Here is a 6,014-nt window from a genome sequence, read left to right on the forward strand (position 1 = left end):
AATGTGTGGGCAGAAGTGATAAAGCATGTGTGAGCAAGGAGGCCTACAAACCTGACTCAGTTACACCAGCTCTGTCAGGAGAAATGGGTCAAGATTCACCCAACTTATTGTGGGAAGCTTGTGGAAGGCTACCCCAAACATTTGACACAAGTTAAACAATTTAAAGGCAATGCTGCCAAATACTAATTGAGTGTATGTAAACTTCTGACCCACTGGGAATGTGATGAAAGAAATAAAAACTGAAATAAATCATTATTATTACTATTATTCCGACATTTCAAATTCTTAAAATAAAGTGGTGATCCTAACTTCAACTGTATATCAACTGAGGATCTCATTATTTTTGTAAAACAAATATTTGAGAAAAGCTATTGTGCAGCAAATCACTGCCTTACTGAAGACAAATAATGTACACTACCAGTCAAAAGTTTTAGAACACCTACTCATTCAAGCGTTTGTCCTTATTTTGACTATTTTCTACATTGTATACTAATAGTGAAGATATCAAAACTATGAAATAACACATAAAACTCATCATATACAGTGTCAATGTTTACAATCGCTATGTTTGATGTACATTTACCATATGACATGGAATCATATCCTGAACAGAATGAACAGAATCATAGCACTGGGACTGCACTCGTGAAGGTGGTAAATGACCTTTTAATGGCTTCAAACCAAGGCTCTACAACTTAATTCTGCTTATGACATCTTCGATCACCACGTTCTTTTGGAGAGATTGGAAATCTTAATTGGTCTACACGAACAAGTTCTTGCCTGATTTAGATCTTATTTTTCTTAAAGATATCAGTTTGTCTCTGTTGATGGTTTGTCCTCTGACAAATCAATTGTAAGTTTCAGTGTTCCTTAAGGTTCCATTTTAGGACCACTATTGTTTTCACTATATATTTGACCTATTGGAGATGTCGTTTCGGAAACACAATGTTAACTTTTAGTGCTATGCGGATGACACACAGCTGTACATTCCAATGAAACATGGTGAAGCCCCAAAATTGCCTACCCTCAAAGCTTGTGTTTCAGACATAAGATTTTAGTTCTAGGCCCTAAGAAACAAAGAGATCCTCTTTTGGGGCTGACAATTCATCTTGATGAATCCGGCGCCGACAGAGATGGCCGCCTCGCTTCGCGTTCCCTAGGAAACTATGCAGTTTTTTGTTTTTTTAACGTGTTATTTCTTACATTAGTACCCCAGGTCATCTTAGGTTTCATTACATACAGTCGAGAAGAACTACTGAATATAAGAGCAGCGTCACCTCACCATCAGTACGACCAAGAATATGACTTTCGCGAAGCGGATCCTGTGTTCTGCCTTTCACCCAGGACAACGGAATGGATCCCAGCCGGCGACCCAAAAAAACGACTTCGTAAAAGAGGGAAACGTAGCGGTCTTCTGGTCACACTCCGGAGACGGGCACATCGTGCACAACTCCCCAGTATACTTCTCTCCAATGTCCAGTCTCTTGACAACAAGGTTGTGAAATCCGAGCAAGGGTAGCATTCCAGAGGGACATCAGAGACTGTAACGTTCTTTGCTTCACGGAAACATGGCTCACTGGAGAGACGCTATCGGAGTCGGTGCAGCCAGCTGGTTTCTCCACGCATCGCGCCGACAGAAACAAACATCTTTCTGGTAAGAAGAGGGGCGGGGCTATGCCTTATGGCTAACGAGACGTGATGTGGTCACAAAAGCATACAGGAACTCAAGTCCTTCTGTTCACCTGATTTAGAATTCCTCACAATCAAATGTCGACCGCATTATCTACCAAGGGAATTCTCTTCGATTATAATCACAGCCGTATATATTCCCACCCCAAGCAGACACATCGATGGCTCTGAACAAACTTTATTTGACTCTTTGCAAACTGGAATCCATACATCCTGAGGCTGCATTCATTGTAGCTGGGGATTTTAACAAGGATAATCTGAAAACAAGACTCCCTAAATTGTATCAGCATATCGAATGCACAACCAGGGCTGGCAAAACCTTGGATCACTGCTATTCTAACTTCCGCGACGCATATAAGGCCCTGCCCCGCCCTCCTTTCGGAAAAGCTGACCACGACTCCATTTTGTTGATCCCTGCCTACAGACAGAAACTAAAACAAGAAGCTCCCACGCTGAGGTCTGTTCAACGCTGGTCCGACCAATCTGATTCCACACTCCAAGACTGCTTCCATCACGTGGACTGGGATATGTTTCGTATTGCGTCAGACAACAACATTGACGAATACGCTGATTCGGTGTGCGAGTTCATAAGAACGTGCGTTGAAGATGTCGTTCCCATAGCAACGATTAAAACGTTCCCAAACCAGAAAACGTGGATTGATGGCAGCATTCGCGTGAAACTGAAAGCGCGAACCACTGCTTTTAATCAGGGCAAGGTGACCAGTAACATGACCGAATACAAACAGTGTAGCTATTCCCTCCGCAAGGCAATCAAACAAGCTAAGCGTCAGTATAGAGACAAAGTAGAATCTCAATTCAACGGCTCAGATACAAGAGGTATGTGGCAGGGTCTACAGTCAATCACGGATTACAAAAAGAAAACCAGCCCCGTCACGGACCAGGATGTCTTGCTCCCAGGCAGACTAAATAACTTTTTTGCCCGCTTTGAGGACAATACAGTGGCACTGACACGGCCTGCAACCAAAACATGCGGCCTCTCCTTCACTGCAGCCGAGGTGAGTAAAACATTTAAACGTGTTAACCCTCGCAAGGCTGCAGGCCCAGACGGCAACCCCAGCCGCGTCCTCAGAGCATGCACAGACCAGCTGGCTGGTGTGTTTACGGAGGCAGAGCCTTCTCCTATAGAGCAACATTTTTATGGAATGGTCTGCCTATCCATGTGAGATGGTTACTCGTTCTCGACCGGTCTTTACTGAAGACTCATCTCTTCAGTAGGTCATATGATTGAGTGTAGTCTGGCCCTGGAGTGTGAAGGTGAATGGAAAGGCTCTGGAGCAATGAACTACCCTTGCTGTCTCTGCCTGGTTGCCCTCTCTCCACTGGGATTCTCTGCCTCTAACCCTATTACAGGGGCTGAGTCACTGGCTCACTGGTGCTCCTCCATGCCGTCCCTAGGAGGGGTGCATCACCTGAGTGGATTGAGTCGCTGACGTGGTCTTCCTGTCTGGGTTGGCGCCCCCATTGGGTTGTGCCGCGGCTGAGATCTTTGTGGGCTATACTCGGTCTTGTCTCCGGATGGTAAGTTGGTGGTTGAAGTTATCCCTCTAGTGGTGTGGGGGCTGTACTTTGGCAAATTGCATTGGTTTGGGTTATATGGGTTATATTATTTCGATAGAAAACACTCTGAAGTTTCTAAAATGGTTTGAATCTTGTCTGTAAGTATAACAGAATTCAAATGACAGGCAAAACCCTGAGAAAAATCCAAAATTGAATATACCGTGTCTATAGGATCATATTGATCATATTGCACTTCCTAAGGCTTCCACTAGATGTCAACCGTCTTTAGAACCTTGTTTGAGGCTTCTACTGTGAAGTGGGGGTGAATGAGAGCGGATAGAGTAAGGTCTCTCCCAGAGTGGCATGAGCTGGTCACGCGCGTTCGCGTGAGAGGTAGCTTTCGTTCCATTGCATTTCTACAGACAAAGGAATTCTCTGGTTGGAACATTATTGAAGATTTATGTTAAAAACATCCTAAAGATTCATTCTATACATTGTTTGACATGTTTCTACGGACTGTAACGGAACTTTTTGACTTTTCGTCTGCACCTAGTGATCGCGCCTCATGAATTTTGATTACTGGGCTAAACGCGTGAACAAAAAGGAGGTATTTGGACATAAATGGACTTTATCGAACAAATTAAACATTCTCTCTCTGAAAACATTTTCGGATGCAGTAATTCTGGCTATTGGTTGGATTAGAGTACAATTACTGCAATAAGTTAATATCAACATGAAAAGTATAAACATCAGAAAGTGTCAAATTTAAACCTGTTGGGTACAAACATACTGTTTCCTGTCGTAGCACTGATGGAATTTATTCCTCATTCCAACGACTCTGCTCTGTGGTCTGGACTTTCCACCCACACTGCTCTGGGGTCTTGATTTTCCAACGACTCTGCTCTGGGGTCTGGACTTTCCACCCACACTGCTCTGGGGTCTTGATTTTCCAACGACACTGCTCTGGGGTCTTGATTTTCCAACGGCACTGCTCTGGGGTCTTGATTTTCCAATGACACTGCTCTGGGGTCTTGATTTTCCAACGACACTGCTCTGGGGTCTTGATTTTCCAACGACACTGCTCTGGGGTCTTGATTTTCCAACGACACTGCTCTGGGGTCTTGATTTTCCAATCATACTGCTCTGGGGTCTTGATTTTCCAACGGCACTGCTCTGGGGTCTTGATTTTCTAATGACACTGCTCTGGGGTCTTGATTTTACAACGACACTGCTCTGGGGTCTTGATTTTCCAACGACACTGCTCTGGGGTCTTGATTTTCCAACGACACTGCTCTGGGGTCTTGATTTTCCAACGACACTGCTCTGGGGTCTTGATTTTCCAATCATACTGCTCTGGGGTCTTGATTTTCCAACGGCACTGCTCTGGGGTCTTGATTTTCCAACGGCACTGCTCTGGGGTCTTGATTTTCCAATCATACTGCTCTGGGGTCTTGATTTTCCAACGGCACTGCTCTAGGGTCTTGACTTTCCAATCATACTGCTCTGGGGTCTTGGAGTACCCTTTGTCATTCATCTTTGCTGATATGTCCATGTAGAAGGGGCCGTTGTGGGCAGGGTCTGAACCTCATCCTCCCCCCAGATGTCAATGTGGGCCAGGGGCTCAGTACCGGACCATGAGCCTGGTGTGGTCCTCTCAGAACTGGTGTAGTTGTCCTCTTCTGTAGACTCTAAATAAAACACAGTCCAATAACATGAAAGTTTCCCTGTTTAGACATGGAAAAGGTACTTGTGTTGAGGGGACGGCACCTACAGTAGAGCCAGTAGCTACATTTTATATAACAAACAGGGTTCAATCTGACATACCCATGCAGGGTGTCATCATAAAGCTTGCATAGTTTGAAATAAGATGAACTAGTACCTTGAAGTGGGTCACTGTTTGATTATTCTGATATTTGTCTGTCATCACTGTGCTGGTGGAGGGAGGCTACCTCTCAAATATCTGCTTCAAAATATTGTAGAACTTAAAATCAACATGCTCAGACCCAGTGTCAAGTAATTATTTAATCAGTGTTCATAAATTCCAATTATATTTATCTGTCTGATACCCAGAGTTTGTAAAGTTCTGGTCTTAAATAAAACAGACAGAATTCTCAGCTCACAATTGATCAGGTTCCAATTTATTTGCGAGAGCTCCCAAGTTTTCACAAATCCATTCCTTCTTATATCATCCTAAACTACGCACACACATACACACCAACATGGATTTTCTAATGAGTCTAACAACAGTTTATAACCCCTCAACTGACCGTTCCAGGCTCCCCCAAACACCATAACTCTGGTGGAGCCCTCCCTGTCCTCTCTTATCTCCACATACATTCCTTTCTTCCTAGGTCCATGCCATATAACCCCTTCCTAATGGACAAACATGATTTAATACTACAAGAAAGACAGGGTAGAATTCTTGCCAGTAATAGTGCAGTATACCTCATTTAGTCATTATTGAGAAAAATCCCGTAACACCCAGATGAATTAGGAACATCACAGGTAGAGAGAGATTGCAAAATTAGAATCAATCTGCAATCCAATTCACATTAGCTAAATTACAAATGTATTAATAACAGAAATTGAAACGCAATGGTTACCTGATGGCTTCCTCACACTGCCAATAGCTGGCTTTCAAGCGCTTTCTCCTTGTGTGGCACTGCTCTGCAGTTCTGTAATTAGTACGGATGTTGAGCTTTTCTGAAATCTCTGAGTATATGTGACTGTTGTGCAGGTAGCGCTTCAGGTTCTGCTGCACAGTGTCGTCTCCCCAGAGCTCCAGGAGGATCACCGTCTTGCCGTCC

Source organism: Oncorhynchus gorbuscha, linkage group LG14, assembly GCF_021184085.1.
Source record: "Oncorhynchus gorbuscha isolate QuinsamMale2020 ecotype Even-year linkage group LG14, OgorEven_v1.0, whole genome shotgun sequence".
Taxonomy (NCBI): Eukaryota; Metazoa; Chordata; class Actinopteri; order Salmoniformes; family Salmonidae; genus Oncorhynchus; species Oncorhynchus gorbuscha.